This window comes from Lissotriton vulgaris, chromosome 2_2, assembly GCF_964263255.1.
Source record: "Lissotriton vulgaris chromosome 2_2, aLisVul1.2, whole genome shotgun sequence".
In the NCBI taxonomy this organism is placed as follows: Eukaryota; Metazoa; Chordata; class Amphibia; order Caudata; family Salamandridae; genus Lissotriton; species Lissotriton vulgaris.
The window spans coordinates 138,861,940-138,881,806 of record NC_141688.1 but is presented as its reverse complement, the minus strand read 5'-3'; positions in this window follow the sequence as shown (position 1 = coordinate 138,881,806).

The following is a 19,867-nucleotide window of genomic DNA, read 5'->3' as shown; positions in this document are numbered from 1 at the left end:
CTGCTTGCTCTTGCCTCATTCATGTTCATTTGTGTCACAACTCTCTCTGATACAGTAGTAGGACACAGGTTGTGTCCCACTTTTTGATATTGTAAATAATTGATTGACGAATTCTACTATTGTGTTATTAAACTCTGTCCGGCTAGAAAGTTTATATAGACTTTATTTCTTGTTCTATATTCATTCCAAGTAATCAACTAAAGGGAAAATATGATGGCAAAGGCCTCAAGGGAGGCGTAGAGTAAGAAGATCTGCCGAAGTATAAGTAATCATACTTACAAAAAGCACAAAAGTGCGACCAAAAGGATAGAAGCCAGCCGTCCTGCCCTGTCCGCCACCGAGACGCTGACGAGCGCAGACGGGCAGGACTCTGGCGCGACTCAGGCGCAGGGAAGACGCATCCCCTGCGCGTCACCGCTGCGCGTTAAAAAAGTGGAGCTTTAAGTAGGCCGGCGCTGCCTGTAGGTCCAAGCGCCGAGACCCGCACTAAGATGACGGCGTCTGGCTTCAAAAGCTGTTCCAATATGGCGCTCCCACACCTCCCCAGAACCGGACCCGCAAAATAGCGGTGGGTATAGATGTTTTTATAGTGCAGGTGAGGGGCCGATGCGGCGCTGTTTTAAAAACAGGGTAAAAGCAACTAAAGATGCAAAGTAGATACACAAACAGGAGATTTTAAAAGTACAGCAAAAGCGCTCACGAAACGCGCGACTATCCTGCAGCAGCAGCGCTATGCAGCCACTCTGCCTAAGGACACCTTTTCCAGGCTGCCCCCGCTTCTGGTTCCGCCTTAAGTAGGCCGGCGCTGCCTGTAGGTCCAAGCGCCGAGACCCGCACCAAGATGGCGGCGTCTGGCTTCAAAAGCTGTTCCAATATGGCGCTCCCACACCTCCCCAGAACCGGACCCGCAAAATAGCGGTGGGTATAGCTGTTTTTATAGTGCAGGTGAGGGGCCGATGCGGCGCTGTTTTAAAAACAGGGTAAAAGCAACTAAAGATGCAAAGTAGATACAAAAACAGGAGATTTTAAAAGTACAGCAAAAGCGCTCACGAAACGTGCGACTATCCTGCAGCAGCAGCGCTATGCAGCCACTCTGCCTGAGGACACCTTTTCCAGGCTGCCCCCGCTTCTGGTTCTGCCTTAAGTAGGCCGGCGCTGCCTGTAGGTCCAAGCGCCGAGACCCGCACCAAGTTGGCGGCGTCTGGCTTCAAAAGCTGTTCCAATATGGCGCTCCCACACCTCCCCAGAACCGGACCCGCAAAATAGCGGTGGGTATAGATGTTTTTATAGTGCAGGTGAGGGACTGATGCGGCGCTGTTTTAAAAACAGGGTAAAAGCAACTAAAGATGCAAAGTAGATACAAAAACAGGAGATTTTAAAAGTACAGCAAAAGCGCTCACGAAATGCGCGACTATCCTGCAGCAGCAGCGCTATACAGCCACTCTGCCTAAGGACACCTTTTCCAGGCTGCCCCCGCTTCTGGTTCCGCCTTAAGTAGGCCGGCGCTGCCTGTAGGTCCAAGCGCCGAGACCCGCACCAAGATGGCGGCGTCTGGCTTCAAAAGCTGTTCCAATATGGCGCTCCCACACCTCCCCAGAACCGGACCCGCAAAATAGCGGTGGGTATAGCTGTTTTTATAGTGCAGGTGAGGGGCCGATGCGGCGCTGTTTTAAAAACAGGGTAAAAGCAACTAAAGATGCAAAGTAGATACAAAAACAGGAGATTTTAAAAGTACAGCAAAAGCACTCACGAAACGCGCGACTATCCTGCAGCAGCAGCGCTATGCAGCCACTCTGCCTGAGGACACCTTCTTCAGGCTGCCCCCGCTTCTGGTTCCGCCTTAAGTAGGCCGGCGCTGCCTGTAGGTCCAAGCGCCGAGACCCGCACCAAGTTGGCGGCGTCTGGCTTCAAAAGCTGTTCCAATATGGCGCTCCCACACCTCCCCAGAACCGGACCCGCAAAATAGCGGTGCGTATAGATGTTTTTATAGTGCAGGTGAGGGGCCGATGCGGCGCTGTTTTAAAAACAGGGTAAAAGCAACTAAAGATGCAAAGTAGATACAAAAACAGGAGATTTTAAAAGTACAGCAAAAGCGCTCACGAAACGTGCGACTATCCTGCAGCAGCAGCGCTATGCAGCCACTCTGCCTAAGGACACCTTTTCCAGGCTGCCCCCACTTCTGGTTCCGCCTTAAGTAGGCCGGCGCTGCTTGTAGGTCCAAGCGCCGAGACCCGCACCAAGATGGCGGCGTCTGGCTTCAAAAGCTGTTCCAATATGACGCTCCCACACCTCCCCAGAACCGGACCCGCAAAATAGCGGTGCGTATAGATGTTTTTATAGTGCAGGTGAGGGACCGATGCGGCGCTGTTTTAAAAACAGGGTAAAAGCAACTAAAGATGCAAAGTAGATACAAAAACAGGAGATTTTAAAAGTACAGCAAAAGCGCTCACAATACTCGCGACTATCCTGCAGCAGCAGCGCTATGCAGCCACTCTGCCTGAGGACACCTTTTCCAGGCTGCCCCCACTTCTGGTTCCGCCTTAAGTAGGCCGGTGCTGCCTGTAGGTCCAAGCGCCGAGACCCGCACCAAGATGGCGGCGTCTGGCTTCAAAAGCTGTTCCAATATGGCGCTCCCACACCTCCCCAGAACCGGTCCCGCAAAATAGCGGTGGGTATAGATGTTTTTATAGTGCAGGTGAAGGGCCGATGCGGCGCTGTTTTAAAAACAGGGTAAAAGCAACTAAAAAACTATTTTGCATTTCATATTTTAATACCACAGTTATTTCTTCTCCTCCCCCAATCACCTTATTGCCAGTTTCCATACCAACTGTTTCTGCAACATTCAACAGTAGGTGCAGGTCACAAGTTCACCATATCTCATCCCAATGGTTTCTGCAACATTCAATGGCAGGTACAGATCTCAAGTTCACCATTTTGTGAAATTTAGAACAGTACCTTCCAAATGCAAGCATCAGGTGTGTTTGAGTTCTGCACGTCTGGATGTATCCTATGTAGTATACGTTTCAATTTTTTTTTTTATTAACCAATCAGAAAGATACTTTTTCACGAAACTAACATACACCCTAGTTTTCACTGCACAATGTTCTTCATCAACTAATCAGTTATTGTTTTCTCAAAAAAATCTACTTCGTCACCTTTCCACATATCTCTCATTCTACCAACAGACTACATGAGCTACAGACATCTTTTGATTCCTTCCAGCCATACCTTCAAAATGTTAGTATGGATCGTAGGACACAGCTATGTTTTCTGGTGCAAAAGGTATGCTGAACACAGATGTATTGCCAAAGACCTAGGTTAACAAAATGTGGACATTAAATGGTTTGCACAGAGAGGATTAAAGTGGCACCAATTCTGCCTTTGGTTAAAACCCATTTGCATCTCCAACGCCCTGACCTCATGATTGTGGTGGCAATGACCTAGGCACATTGACTGCAGTAGGTCTGGAAATGCTCATGAAGGATACCTTTGCACAACTGATGTTGCTTTTGCCTCAAACGGTCTTAATATACTCCAATATATGCCAAAGACGGAAGTGGAAATGGTCAAATAAATGTTGCTACCAGATTGAGAAAGCTAGGAAGAATGTCAACAAAGCTGTGTTTGCATACCTCAGAGATCATCAAATCGGGTCCATCAACAATGACAATCTACGTTTTGATATGGATGACATATGCAGAAGTGAAGGAGTTCATTCCACAGATCAAGGAAACCGAGTTTTTCTCAATAACCTGTAACTGTGCATCCAGACTTACATGTATCTCCAGCAAACTCATAATACAAACAAGGGATCTTTTTATAGCCGTCCTACAACTTAAAACTCAGCCAGGTCATTTTAGACCCAGGGAACCACATCCCCAGAGCCTGACCACAATGTTTTGGAACCACGCAAAAAGCCCCAATGCCCCGCACTCCCTAGCACCACTCTGCCTCCTGCGGCAGCTGGCATTCCTTTTGAACAAGGCCAGCTGCTCCATGAAAGCTCCCTTTGCCAAAAAGCAAATCTGCTTTGCTTCATAAAAGCAAGAGCAAATTTCCTCCTCTCACTGTCAGGTCCCAGATTCTTCGCAGAGGCAGAACTGATGCTGGCTCCCAATGCCCTATCCCCGGTGACGCCGCTTCATGGGCAACAGCACCAGAGACAGGGAAAGGGGAAGTGGACAGAAAAGAGAGACACTCCAACGACAACTGGCACCCACTTGTCCTTCTAAATTCTCTTGGTGGTCAGGATTACTCTTGGGTTCCTAATGCACAGAGGAAAGAGAGAAAGACAATGCAGAAACTCCAACTACACTTCCAGGACATATAATGCACAAATCCAGTTTATCCTACCAGTTGTCTTTAGAGCCTTGCCCCTCTCTGTATGTGGTTGCGAGTGGTTACCATGAAGTAGTGGACAATACTGAAAAAAGGGAGAACACCCCGTTAGTAACTGAACTAGAGGAGACGTTCCCTGACACCAACCCCCCGTATTCTCTCGCCTACCTTCTTCAATGATAACGTTGCTGTAAAATTGGGAGTCTGTTCACAAGGATGTGGAATTGGTCATGCAGTTCATGGAAACAGTCTTGAACTCTTGGAAGATGCGCGCAAAAAGGAACCAGGGAGGAAAGAGAGGAAGGGAAGAGATAGGGCAGCGCAATGGGGGAGCTCTGGGGAAACTAAAGGATCTTCCAGGCAATTGGAAAAGTCTTACTTGGTCCTCCAGTGGATGACGGCTTACTATCCTCCGATGTTCGCAGCCTTGTCCACGCTGAAGAGATGGAACTGCAAGTTGAGGATTATTCTCCTCAGGAAAAAGTCTAGAAAGTCTTTCTCACAAAACTCCTTAGACTCTTGCTAGAATAGCTGTCAAGCGCAACCTGTTCTCGACTGACTTCTCTTCACTGAAACGTCGATAGACGAGAACCGTTCACAGTCTTGGTTCTCACAGCTTACAACCAACTTCGACTCTGGACTAAGATATTCAGGAACGGAACTATGAATTGTTCTCACAGAAAACACTAAAACTCGAAATTCCTGTGAGCGCCTTGAATTACGGCCACTCACGGTAAAGTCTATTTTGAAGTGCGCAGTTCTCAGCCCTCTCGCTCTTCAAGATAGCGGGAGAATAGAACGTCGCCGGTTTGTCACCACGGCAATAGCGGCGACCATCTTGAATTCCCCAACTAGTTCACATTTACCCAGAAGTTCACCATCCTAGGTTTCACCACTACCCTGGATGTCTTCTTGGAGCGGAAATGTCCTGTGTTGTATAGAGAACTGACTGAATGATTCCTGACAGTACCCCCTCTCAAAGACCGAGACAGCGGTCCTGGCTTGGATGGAAACTGAGAATGAAAGCGTTTGACTAACTGAGAAGCATGAACATCTTCAGCTTTTTCCCAGGAGCGATCCTCCGGACCATATCCTTTCCAATCGATTAGATAAAACAACTTATTGGAACGGATCTTGGAGTCCAGAATACCCTTGACCTCATATTCAGAATGTCCCTGAACAAGAAGTGGAGGAGGAGGCTTCTCTATCCTCACCTGAGGGGAAGTCTTTTTCAACAAGGACACATGGAAGACGGGGTGGATCTTCATGGTAGGGGGAAGTTTTAATTTCACAGTGACTGGACCCAGAACCTCTTCAACTAAGTATGGACCCACAAAGCGAGGCTGAAACTTCCTATTCCCCTTGAGATGCAAATGTTTGGTGGACAACCACACCCTGTCACCTGCCTGATACTCTGGAGCTGGTTTACGGTGTCTATCTGCATATTGCTTGTACTTCTCTTTAGCCTGAATTAAGTTCTCTTCTGCAGATTGGTGAAGGGAAGACATGTCTTTCAACAATTCTTCTACTGCTGGCACCCCCAATTCCTCCTGAACACAAAAAGGGTTAGGATGCCTACCATAATTGACATAGAAAGGAGAATAGCCTGTAGATGCACTTTTCACATTATTACATGCGAACTCAGCCATCCACAACTGATCAGCCCACTCTCCTCCCTGATCCATAAGAAACAGTCTTAAATATTGTTCAAGTTCCTGATTTTGACGCTCAGTTTGACCGTCAGTCTCGGGGTGATAACTTGTAGAATACCTCGGCTCAACCCCTAACCCATGAAGAAAAGCCTTCCAGAAGTGGGAAACAAATTGAGCTCCCCGATCAGAAATCACTATCTTGGGAACTCCATGTAACCTCACTACGTATTCCCCAAATAATCTTGCCAACTCTTTTGCAGAAGGGAGTCCAGAGAGGGGGACAAAATGACACATCTTGGAGAAGGTATCCACAAAGACCAAAATGGTGTTAAACCCTTTGCTAAGGGGCAGATCTACAATAAGATCCATGGATACAGTATGCCACGGACAGGTAGGAGTTGGTAAGGGTTGCAACATACCCTGTGGAACTTGTCATGTAGCTTTACTTCGGGCACATAAATCACAAGACAACACATACTGCTTGACAGAGGCAGACAGCTCAGGCCACCAAAAATAACGCTGAACCAGATCTAGAGTTTTCATAATGCCCTTATGTCCAGCTAATGGTTGATCATGGCACATCCTCAAGGCCTTTTCTTGCAATGACAGGGTTGGGAGATACAACGCTTCTCTATAATATGGCAATTGTTGATGACACTTGTGTTCTGGGTCTTGAGCTACCCAAGCCTTGATTTCTTCTGCAGACAGACTTTTCTTGACTTCTTCTTGAAATCCATCCAAAGTGACTGTGCAGATAACTTGAGTCTCCGGAATAATTGGTTGAACCTCTACCAAATGCTGCGTTTCTACAGTATCAATTCGCGACAATGCATCTGCCTTCCCATTCTTGCTGCCTGGTCGGTAAGTAATAACAAAATCAAAGTCAGAAAAATAGAGAGACCAGCGTAGCTGCCGGGGAGTTAAAGTCTTTGCCGTTTTCAAGAATTGCAGGTTCTTGTGATCCGTGAACACAGTTACTTTATGTCGAGCTCCCAAAAGATAATGTCTCCAGTCTTCGAAGGCATCCTTCACGGCCAAGAGCTCTTTTTCAGCAATCATGTAGTTGATTTCCGCTGCATTCAGTTTTCGTGATCGAAAAGCTACAGGATGCAGTTTTCCTGTATCTGGATGTCTCTGCGATAGAACCCCTCCAATCGCCTGATCCGAAGCGTCTGCCTCCACAAAGAAAGGTTCAGCTGGATCAGCATGACGTAAAAGTGGAGCGGACGTGAAACTCTTCTTCAGGGTAACGAAGGCGTTCTCTGCCTCACTGGACCACTGGAATTTCACCCCTTTCTTGAGAAGTCGAGTAATTGGAACAATCAATTGTGAGAAACCGGAGATGAATCGACGGTAAAAATTAGCAAAGCCCAGAAATCTCTGAATCTCTTTCACATCCTTGGGCAAAAGCCAATCCTCGACAGCTCGCACTTTCCCCGGATCCATCATCACTCCCTGTGGAGATAGCACGAATCCTAAAAACTCCACTTGGTTGGAACTGAATGTACATTTTTCCAATTTTACAAATAGATGATGAGTTTGTAAACGATGCAACACCGTCTTCACATGTTCTGGATGTTCTTGAGGATCTTTAGAGAAAATTAAGATGTCATCTAGGTAAATTACAGCAATCTTGTCAATCAGATCTCCCATGACATCGTTAATAAAATGCTGCAACACAGCAGGGGCATTGCAAAGGCCGAAGGGCATCACGCAATATTCGAACAAACCGAACTTCGTTCGGAATGCTGTCTTCCATTCGTGTCCCTCCTTCATCCGCACCAAATGGTAGGCCTCACGCAGATCCAGTTTAGTAAAGATCTGAGCATCTTTGATCTGGTCCAACAAGACCGAAATTAAGGGCAAAGTATATCGATTCTTGATGGTGGCTCGGTTTAACGCTCGATAGTCAATACAGGTTCTTAAGGTTCCCTCTTCCTTTTTCGGAATAAAGAACAATGGCGAGGACACCGGGGATTGGGAGGGTCTAATGAATCCATTTGCCAGATAACGATCCAAATATTCCTTCAAATATTGGTTCTCTTTTTCCGTAAGAGCATAGATTCTGCTACAAGGAAGCACCGCTCCCGGTTCCAAATCGATAGTACAATCATAAGAGCGATGTGGAGGTAATACTTCGGCTTCCCTCTCATTAAAGACTTCCTTGTATTCTTGGTATTCCGCTGGAATTTCCACAGACGTGATCACACTGACCGTCTGCCCCCCATGCGAAAGTAATTGCGATGGAGTTGAAATGAGCTTCGGCGGGTCCTGACTATAACAATGTTCTTGACAAAAATCTGATTGCATCTTCACTGTTCGATTTTCCCAATCAATTGTTGGATTGTGCAAGGCTAGCCATGGTAAGCCTAAAATCAACTGAAACTGCGGCGCGTCAATCAGATTGAATTGCACCTGCTCATGATGACCATCTGCTTGATAAAGTTCCACAGGTTCGGTGTGACAAGTGATTGGGCCAGAAGACAAGTTAGTTCCATCCACCGCTCTCACTGGTTCACTCTTAATTTTTCTGATGGACTGGATGCCCATTCGCTCTGCATACTTGATGTCGCAAAAATTGCCCGTAGCTCCTGAGTCTAACATTACCGCCACTCCCGGAATTTCTTGACCTCGAAACTTCAACGTCAACTGCAAGATAAGATGAGGCATCAGAGTCTGCAACGTGTTCGAAAGCGAATGACCTTCTGGGATCGTCTTCTCAATTTCTGCCATCAGAGCGACCCCTTCTACTGATGGTTCATGGCGTTTCCCTTCATCTGAATCTTAGGTCGCTTTGTGCACTCTTTAACAAAATGCCCCGGCATTCCACAATACAAACACAATCTCTTCAATCTTCTCTGTTCTTTCTCTTCCTTACTCAGGGGTCCACGAACTGCTCCAATCTGCATTGGTTCGACGTCCGACTGAGCACTGACACTCTTAGACCCTTCTGTCTTCATTCTATCAAATCGTGGAACACTAACTCGAAAATCTCTTTTCTTTTCACCTTTTCTTTCCACACTACGAAAATCCAGCTCCAACACTAAATCAACCAAGGCCGAAAGCTCAGTTGGCCGGTTAGGTATCTGAGCTAGGGAATCCTTCAGTTCATCCCGAAGTCCTCGGTAAAACAAAGCTGCTCTCTTCTCCTCAGGCCATTGAGTTTCAACAATGAGTTTGTTAAACTGTGCCAGATATGTAATCAGATCTCCTGACCCCTGTCTGAGCTCAAGCAATTCATTATCAGTAGCCTGAGATATCCTCCTTCTATCAAATATGCGGAGAAACTCCGTTTTAAATCGATCAAAATCATGCAGGAAGGGATCATCTCGTGTTACCAGAGGCATTGCCCAATTTGCAGCGTCCCCCCCCAGATATGACAAGACAAACGCCACTCTAGACTGGGCATCAGGCAAAAGGGTAGGACGACACATTAAATGTAACGAACATTGGGTCAGAAACAACTGGGCCTTTTGAGGGTCCCCATGAAATCGCTCCGGAGCCGCTAAAGGAATTAAGGGAGAAACAGAATGAATAACTTGCGCTACCGTTCTGGTATCAGATTCTGTGGTACTCTTACTAGAACTTGGGGAGGGCCCTGCGGGATTACTCATTGCCAACCCATCGACCTTCCGGGACAACAGCAAGGTTTCCTGACGAGAAACTACTAATTCTTGTTTCAAATTTTTATTTTCCTCCCTCACAGCTCCAATCTCTCTCTGAATCCCTGCTAACATTTCCCCAAGGAACTTTAGACTAAACTCTTCAACCATTCTGCCTGGGCGAGTGAACCACTTGGGCACTTCAAAGTGTCAGGTCCCAGATTCTTCGCAGAGGCAGAACTGATGCTGGCTTCCAATGCCCTATCCCCGGTGACGCCGCTTCATGAGCAACAGCACCAGAGACAGGGAAAGGGGAAGTGGACAGAAAAGAGAGACACTCCAACGACAACTGGCACCCACTTGTCCTTCTAAATTCTCTTGGTGGTCAGGACTACTCTTGGGTTCCTAATGCACAGAGGAAAGAGAGAAAGACAATGCAGAAACTCCAACTACACTTCCAGGACATATAATGCACAAATCCAGTTTATCCTACCAGTTGTCTTTAGAGCCTTGCCCCTCTCTGTATGTGGTTGCAAGTGGTTACCATGAAGTAGTGGACAATACTGAAAAAAGGGAGAACACCCCGTTAGTAACTGAACTAGAGGAGACGTTCCCTGACACCAACCCCCCGTATTCTCTCGCCTACCTTCTTCAATGATAACGTTGCTGTAAAATTGGGAGTCTGTTCACAAGGATGTGGAATTGGTCATGCAGTTCATGGAAACAGTCTTGAACTCTTGGAAGATGCGCGCAAAAAAGAACCAGGAAGGAAAGAGAGGAAGGGAAGAGATAGGGCAGCGCAATGGGGGAGCTCTGGGGAAACTAAATGATCTTCCAGGCAATTGGAAAAGTCTTACTTGGTCCTCCAGTGGATGACGGCTTACTATCCTCCGATGTTCGCAGCCTTGTCCACGCTGAAGAGATGGAACTGCAAGTTGAGGATTATTCTCCTCAGGAAAAAGTCTAGAAAGTCTTTCTCACAAAACTCCTTAGACTCTTGCTAGAATAGCTGTCAAGCGCAACCTGTTCTCGACTGACTTCTCTTCACTGAAACGTCGATAGACGAGAACCGTTCACAGTCTTGGTTCTCACAGCTTACAACCAACTTCGACTCTGGACTAAGATATTCAGGAACGGAACTATGAATTGTTCTCACAGAAAACACTAAAACTCGAAATTCCTGTGAGCACCTTGAATTACGGCCACTCACGGTAAAGTCTATTTTGAAGTGCGCAGTTCTCAGCGCTCTCGCTCTTCAAGATAGCGGGAGACTAGAACGTCGCCGGTTTGTCACCACGGCAATAGTGGCGACCATCTTGAATTCCCCAACTAGTTCACATTTACCCAGAAGTTCACCATCCTAGGTTTCACCACTACCCTGGATGTCTTCTTGGAGCGGAAATGTCCTGTGTTGTATAGAGAACTGACTGAATGATTCCTGACACTCCCTTCCATGAAACAAAGCAGAAGTTTGCTAAGATAGAACCGCAACTCTGCATAGATCCCGCCCTGCCATCGCAAACTACAATGTCCCAGGGGTAGGCACCACAGGTCATTGATGGATATGGCCATCGGAGATAACGATACCCAGGGCCATGGAAAGCTCCTCAAAGAAACTTGGATGATACGCCTCCATCCAAATTTAAGGCACGGGAACCTCATACTCCCCGGGGCCAGCGGTCCACTTGTTAGACCTGGCATCAATGGCATGAGTCTCCCTTCCATTATTGACGGATTGCCTCCTCTGTTTTTATATGTTTTTGCTGTGTATATACTTTGGGCACTATGCCACTGCTAATCAGTGCCACAGTGCAAGTGCTTCCTATGTTAAATTGATGTACTAATTGGTGATTCCATGATTGAGTTATTTGATTTACCTGTCAGCCCCTAGTAAAAGTGCACCATGTGTGCCCAGGGCTTGTAAATCAAATGCTGCTGGTGGGCTTGCAACACTGGTTATGACACCCTCAGAAGCAGCTTGTAAAGTGTGTCTCAAGCCTGCCATTGCAAGGCCTGTGGGCAGTCTAGCACTGCCATGTCGACTTGGCCAAGTGCACCCAATTGCCAATCCCTAACCCTTCCCTTTGATTCATATCAGTCACCCCTATGGTAGGCCCAATGGCAGGGTGCATTGTAAGTATAAGGTAGGACATACTCTGATGTGTGTAGCATGTCCTATTAGTGAATTACAGCCATTTTCGTTTTTCGTTTTTCACTATTGAAGGCTACCTGTTCTCCATAGGCTAGAATGGGCAGTTAGATTATTACATTCTTATAATCCTAACTGACTCAGGGAACATGGTAGAAATTCGAATTTATTATGCCTGAACTTAGAATGATAAAATACATCTTATAGTAAAGTTGGTTTTAATATTCTGTGTTTGAAAATACCACCTTTAGAAAGTAGGTATTTCTTGCCTAACTGTCCATGCCGTCCTCTGCTATGTTGTGTATTCCTTGTCTGGGTTTGTGAGTGACAAGGCTGGGGGATTCCAGGAGACAGGCTGGGGCAGCCCAGTGGTGAATAGAGAGATTGCATCTAGATAGAAAGGAGGTAGATGTTGCACCTGGGACCTGAATAGGGCTGGGCCTTCCTCTTCAATGCTGTCTCCACCTCCTGTCGCTTGTCTGATGTCTCTGCCCTGCACTGTGAAAGAAGACAAGGAATCATGTCGAAAAAGTGCTCCAGAGCTGTATCTTCCCTCCCCTGTGCTGGATTCACCTATAGTGGGACGGCTGATGTCTCTGTCCTGCACAGTGAAAGGAAGAAGAGAGTCATGTAAACAAAGTGCTCAGGAACGGGTTTGTACTAGGCAGAGGCATCTCTGCCTTCAGAGAACAAAGGATTTTGGGGTATAAATATTGGGACCCGGATCCCAAGAAATTAGATCACTTCTGGAACCAGAAACCTTTTGCCAAGGAGAAGAACCAAGGAACCTGCAGGAGTTTGACTGCTCCTCTGCCAGTGTGCTGTTTGCTGGGTTGGCCTGCAGTGGTTGCTTCATTGCCAAGGAAAGGAGAAGGAACTTTTTAAGGGTGTTTATCATCTACAGAATATTCTCCAAGGGCTTAAACTGTGCCTGCCTCCTGCTGAAGTCTCAGGGACAAAAGACTTCATCTCCTGTGAATTTCCTTGCTGGAAATTCTTTGTACAGACATTTGCATGTCGCTGGGAGCTGGAAGCACGATGCATCGAGAAGCATATCGCCGCCGCAGCTGAAATATTCGCACCGCTGGAGAAGCGAGCCTTCGCCGCATCTCCCTGGAAGCGTGTGTTCATCAAAGCTGCCTGCTGTCTCATCACCTGAGAAGCGTGAAGCCATCGAGAGAGTCGCCATCGCATCACCGGAGAAGCGTGTCGCAGGGCCTGTCGTGGCTCCAATGTACAGAGTTGTCGCAAGGCTGCCAGGGCACCTACGCATCATCATTGCAGCATAATTGCATCGTCACATCAATTGCGCCATCTTCTCGCATCGCAACCGGATCATCGCATCGCAACAAGGTGCCATCTTGCGCACCGTAACGGGCCCGCAGGCTGATAATCTACGCATCACCTCCGCACCGGTAAGGATTACGACTAATCCCCTACTCTACGCAAGCATTGAGGCATGATGCATCATTTCCCCCGGATCACGGAACCGACGCATCTCCCCTTCTGCCAGCCCTTTATTTACTTTGTGTTACGCATCCAGGTACTTTGTTGAGAACTTTGTTGCATTTATCATCAACTTGAACTAAGTAACTTTCAACATCTTTAAAGCAATCTTAAGTATAGTATTGTGGATTTTGTCGTTTGTGGTCTTGTGCTTAAGTTTATATAAAGAATACTTATTTTTATAAAACCTGTGTTGTGTCCATCTGTAGTGTTTCCACTGTATTACTGTGTATATTCACAAATGCTTAACACACTGCTTCTGAGATAAGCCTGTCTGCTCCTGCCAAGCTACCAAGGGGGTGAGCAGGGGTTATTAAGGAGTGTAATCCCCTTATCCTAACTTAGAAGTAAGGATTCCTATTTGGACAAAGGTGAATACCATCGCCAACTAGAGACCCCCAGATCTAACACCACTACAGACACCCGAATTTTAATTCATGAATGCCCTGTAAATAGTGCCCCCGGGACAATGACACTCAAATTTTAGGTATACCTCTCAAAACGTGCTGCTCTTCGGAGCGGAAGGGAAGACGCTTACCCCCCATATCATTACATTTGCTCCGAGGAAGTGGCGGCCCCCATGACAAAGCGCGTGACATGCGGATAATTTTTCTTTTTTCCCGCTGTGATTTCCAGGCCCTACGTGAATCATGTGAATCCTGTCGAAAACATAAAAAAATGTGCCACCCCCTGAACACCCTAGGGAGGTCACAATGTTCTTACCCTGCCCTCTTCTGAATTTTTCACCCTTCCTAGTATGAACTGTTGGCAACCAATCAAAGGCAATCTCGTGCTTGGAACAACTCAGCCAATCAGATCTCACAATTCTCAAATATCGACATCTGTAAATCTTTAAATATCTCGAAACCTACTGAATCGATGTACACCATTTGAAGAAAAGTGCTTTCTTGACCAAGAGCTATATGTCTGCCAAATTTGGTGTAATTCCGTTCAGCAGTTTGGGCTGTAGCCGTGCCTAATTTTTCCTATGGAAATTAACATGGAGAAAACATGTTTTGGGACCCCCCCTTTTTTCTCGGCCCCCGCTTCAGGAATTACCCTGAAAATGTTGTGAAGATTCGTCAAACGGCACCAAAGATATTGGCAAAAGAAAAACCGCTTTTCCTAAAAAAAGAAGGTCCTAACTATAACTACCTACTGGCGGTCTCCAGTAGGTAGTTATAGTAAGAACCTTGTTTCTATTCTTTTGCCAATATCTTTGATGCCGTTTGACAACTGATCGTGACATTTTCTAAACTAAGGGTTCCCTCAGGTCATCACCTGTCTTGAAAGTTTCAGGGTGATTTGTCAAGCGGGAGCTGAGAAAAAAGGATGGTACTATAGCGCATTTTACCCATGTTAATTTCCATAGGAAATGTAGACATGGCTACAGCCCGAACTGCTGAACGGAATTACACAAAATCTAGCAAAAAGGTAGGTGTAGGTCCAGAGAGTGTGCTTTTTTTTAAAATGGAGTCAATCTGTTTAGTAGTTGCAGAGACATTAAAAAAAAAAGTATATATCTGAGCATCGAGGAGGATTTGCGAACCCTCCCACGCACAAATTTTATTCTGGTGGGCTGCCAATACTCCAAACCAGAATATGTTGACAGCCATCTTGTCACTCGATAACTGAGTCACAAGAAAACAGTAAAAAAAAGATAAAAAACAAGAAAAGGGGGCAGGGTAGAAACACCCTACCCCTTAGGCCTGTTCCAAAAGCATTTTTCTATTAACAAATTGGCGGAATTTGGGCTGGGTCTGCGAATGTAGCAGAAAATGAAAACGAAAACAAAGCGCTGGCTCCCTCACTTTGCTTTCCTTAAGCCCTTGGGTAGGCCAGGTCTCGGGGGCAATGCCACTTTAGAATGCAGGGGTCCAAGTCGGCTCCTGCTGTCCCAGGGAATGCCACCTCCCCAGGGCTTATTTCTTAAAAAAGTAGTATCAATTTATGGCTTTGATTACATGAAATCAGTTATAACCACTCAAAACATGATCATGTTAATAACAATAATATTTAAACGACCCGTGAGTTAAAAAGCAGTTCGCTGCAGGTTTTTCATATATGGGATTCTAGTATCCTAGTTACAATAGGTAACATCTTGAAAAGCATCCCTCAGCTCCCTCCTCACACTGAGGGGGTTGTAGCCCTCAGCAGGACCAGGTTTTCCTGCTGGGAAGAGGAACCCATATGATGATGCATGTCACTCACGGGTGAGTGAGGGTTCTAGTCCTCAAGGGATGACTCCCCCATATAATTTATTTTACACAATAGTATAAGAGAGAATTGTTTTTCACACGTAATCATGCGTGCTTCTACACAGATCCGATGTAGTATAGTGTTCATTATTCTGTATTGGGGAAGTTCTCCTCGCTGGTCTTTAAAATTGATTCCCTGGGACCCCACCACCACCCTTTATGTTGTCATAGTACTGCTCCGGCCGCGGGTCCCCTTTTTTCTGGTTTTTCAGATATGGGGTGCTAGTATCCTAGTAACACTAGGCAACATCTTGAAAACATCCCTGCGTTCCCTCCTCACAGTGAGGGGGTTGTAGCCCTCAGCAGGACCAGGTTTTCCTGCTGGGAGGAGGAACCCATATGATGAAGCATGTCACCCGCGGGTGAGTGAGGGTTCTAGTCCTCAAGGGATGACTCCCCCTTATAATTTATTTTACACAATAGTATAAGAGAGAATTTATTTTCACACATAATCACGCGTGCTTACAACACAGACCCGAGGTAGTATAGTGTTCACTGATCATAAATCCAACACTGCTGGTTAAGGCTGTAGTTTTTTCCCAGAGATTCAACCTAGACAGCTTTTGTTTAATGAAAAGTTGCAGTCTAGCTGCTAATGAACAGAGATGCCTACTGTGCGCACATACAGTGAAGTCTGTTACATCTTCTGAAGGCCGGAAAGAAAGAGGCAGAACCACCCTTTGAGCTTCGGCCCCGGTTGGGCTGAGGTCAGCTTCCCAAAGCACTGACTCTGAGGTGTGGGGCCGAGAGAAGCAAGACTGTGGGACCCAGAGCGGACCGGAACAAACTAGTCCTGGGATCCTGCATGCTTTGATGCCGGTAGCCTCCCAGCTGCCTCCCCATGGCTCTGGCCTCCATGCGCACCTTCTAGTAACTCTCCTCCAGGGAGCTCAGGATGTCGGACACAGAGAGGGGCATTGTGTGCTAGCTCATCAACATGTTTCTGCCAAGACGGTACCCGAGGGCTGGTGTGGGCGTTTTTTGCCAGATCCTTTTCCTGGTGTCGCCTGCACCAGAAGACTGAGGGTGCAGTGGCAGGTGGAGAGTAGGGAGGGTACCTTAATTGGCTGATTGCTACCTCAGTGCTGTGAATTTGTTTTAGTCAGGTGCCAGGGCTGGGGGTCTGTGCTGCCACTAGAGGCGGGGCCTCATCCGTGGCACAAAAGCATTCTGGGGTAATGAGCTTCAGGGTAATGGCAAGGTACACAACTCCCAGCTGCATTTGTTGGAACTGCTTCACGTGTGGAGGGTGGATGGGGGTGGGGGATACAGCATGCTGCGTACAGAGACAATGTCCAAACTTTGAAGGTGATTCCACAGTTCCGCACGGAGGGGCCATGATCCAGGAAAGGTCATGCAAGACCCACACTCAACACATATTTCCCTTACCTACATTAGCGGGCGGGCTGGGGTAGAATCCAGGGAGGGGCAGATATCTCCCAGAATCAGACTGCACTTGTAAACATGGGCCACTGAGGTTAAAGGGGCTACGAAGCTCTTGTGAACATGGGCCACTGAAGTGAGAGGGGCTTTGAAGTGCTTGTGAACATGGGCCAAGGAGACAAGAGGGGCTCCGAAGTGCTTGTGAATATGGGCAACTGAGGTAGGATGGGCTCCGTAGTGCTTGTGAACATGGGCCACTGAGCCACGAGGGGCTTTGAAGCACTTGTGAGAATGGGCCACTGAGGTGAGAAGGGCTTCAAAGCACTTGTGAACATGGGTCACTGAGGCAGGAGGGGCTCAAAGCAGCTCTGAACATGGGCCACTGAGTCAAGAGGGGCTTGGAAGCATGTGTGAACAAGAGCCACTGAGGGGCTACAAAGCTCTTGGAAACATGGGACATTGAGGCGAGAGGAGCTTTGAAGCACTTGTGAACATGGACCACTGAGATAGTAGCAGCTTCGAAGCAGCTCTGAACATGGGTCACTGAGGTGAGAGGGGCTTCAAAGCATGTGTGAACAAGGGTCACTGAGGCAAGAGGGGCTCGAAGCACTTGCAAATACGAGCCACTGAGGCAGGGGGGCTACAAAGCACTTGGTAAAAATGGGACATTAAGGCGAGAGGAACTTCGAAGCACTTGTAAACATAGGCCACTGAGGCGGGAGGAGCTTCAAAGCACTTATCAACATGGGCCAATGAGGCGACAGGGGCTTTGAAGTGCTTGAGAATATGGGCTACTGAGGCTAGCGGGAATCCAAAGTACTAGTGAACATTGGCCACAGAGGTGAGAAGGGCTTCAAATCACTTGTGAACATGGGCCACTGAGGCAAGAGGGGCTTTGAAGCACTTGTGACCATGGGCCACTGAGGCAAGATGGGCTTCGAAGCACTTATGAACATGGGCCACTGAGGCAAGAGGGCTCCGAAGCACTTATGAACATGGGCCACTGAGGCGACAGGGGATTTGAAGTGCTTGAGAACATGGACCACTGAGGCTAGAAGGAATCCAAAGTACTTGTGAACATGGGCCTCAGAGGTGAGAAGGGCTTCAAAGCAATTGTAAACGTGGGCCACTGAGGCGAGAGGTGCTTCGAAGCACTTGTGAACATGGGCCACTGAGGCAAGAGGGCTTTGAAGCACTTGTGAACATGAGCCACTGAGGTGAGAAGGGCTTATACCACTTGTGAACATGTGCCGCTGAGGCGAGAGGGGCTTCGAAGCACTTGTGAACATGGGTTACTGAGGCCGGAGGGGCTCCAAAGCAGTTCTGAACATGGGCCACTGAGGCCAGAGTGGCTACAAAGCACTTGAGAACATGGGCCACTGAAGCGAGAGGGGATTTGAAGCACTTGTTATCATGGGCCACTGAGGTGAGAAGGGCTTCAAAGCACTTGTGAACATGGGCCACTGAAGCAGGAGGGGCTCCGAACCAGTTCTGAACATGGCCCACGGAGGCGAGAGGGGCTTTGAAGCACTTGTGAACATGGACCAATGAGGCGAGAGGGGCTCTGAAGCACTTATGAACATGGGCCACTGAGGTGACAGGGGCTATGAAGTGCTTGAGAATATGAGCCAGTAAGGTGAGAGGGGCTCCAAAGCACTTGTTAACATGGGCCACTGAGGGGAGGTGGGTATTAGAGCAATGAGGTGAGAGGGGCTTCTTGCTTGCTTATTTCTGTGCTACACTTGCCTCTTTCTGTGCTTCTCTTGCTTCTTTCTGCACCTCTATTGCTTCTGTCTTTCCTTCTCTTGCTTCTTTCTGCACCTCTCTTGCTTCTTTTTGCACCTCACTTTCTTCTTTCTGCTCTTCTCTTGCCTCTTTATGCACCTCTCTTGCCTCTTCTGCACCTCACTCTCATCTTTCTGTACCTCTCTTGCCTCTTTCTGCACATCTCGTGCCTCTTTCTGTACTTCTCTTGCCTTTTTCTGCACTTCTCTTGCCTCTTTATGCACCCCAGTCTATACTTTCTGCACCTCTCTTGCCTCTTTCTGTACTTCTCTTGTTCCTTTCTGCACTTCTGTTTCTTCTTTCTACACCTTTTCTGCCTCATTCTTTTTCTGTACCTCTGTTGCCTCCTTCAGCACCTCTCTTGTTTCTTTCTGCACTTTTCTTGCTTCTTTCTGCACTTCTCGTGCCTATTTCTGTATTTCTCTAGCTTCTTTCTGCATCACTCTTGCCCCTTTCTGCACATCGCGTGACCATTTCTACACTTCTCTTGCTTCTTTCTGCACTTTTCTTACCTCTTTCTGTACTTCTTTTGCCTCTTTCTGTGCTTATTTTGCCTCTTTCTGTGCTTCACTTGCCCCTTTCTGCACTTCTCTTGTCCCTTTCTGCATTTCTCTTGCCTCTTTCTGCACATCACTTATTTCTTTCTGCACCTCTCTTGCCTCTTTCTCTACTTCTCTTGCTTATTCCTGTACCTCTCTTGCCTCTTTCTGCAGTGCTTGTGCTTCTTTTTGTACTTCTCTTGCCTCTTCTGCAGCCCTCTTCCCTCTTTCTGCACGTCTCTTGTAGGCCTGGGTGGTAAATTCTGTTCCGCTCACGGAATTTACGGAATTCAGGTAATTTCACGTTCTGCGGAGAACGCGAAATTGCCTAAAATTCAGCATTCCGCAACTTTGCGTAATTGTTTGCTTGTTTGCGTTCTCAAAAGCGTGTTTGCAAGATATTGCCCCTGAGCATGCAAACAGCGATTGCGCACAGTAAAAAAGCATTGCGAACAAGCATTTACGTGTGTTCGCGGAATTTCTGCGTGTTCGCTGAGATTTTTTACCATTTTGCGGAGCTTTGCGTAAGGCGATTACGCAAATTCCGCCCACGCCTATTTGCTTGCCTCTTTCTGAATGTCTCTTTCCTCTCTCTGCATCCCTCCTCTCTTTCTGCACCTTTCTTGCTTCTTTCTGCACCTCTCTTGCCTCTTTC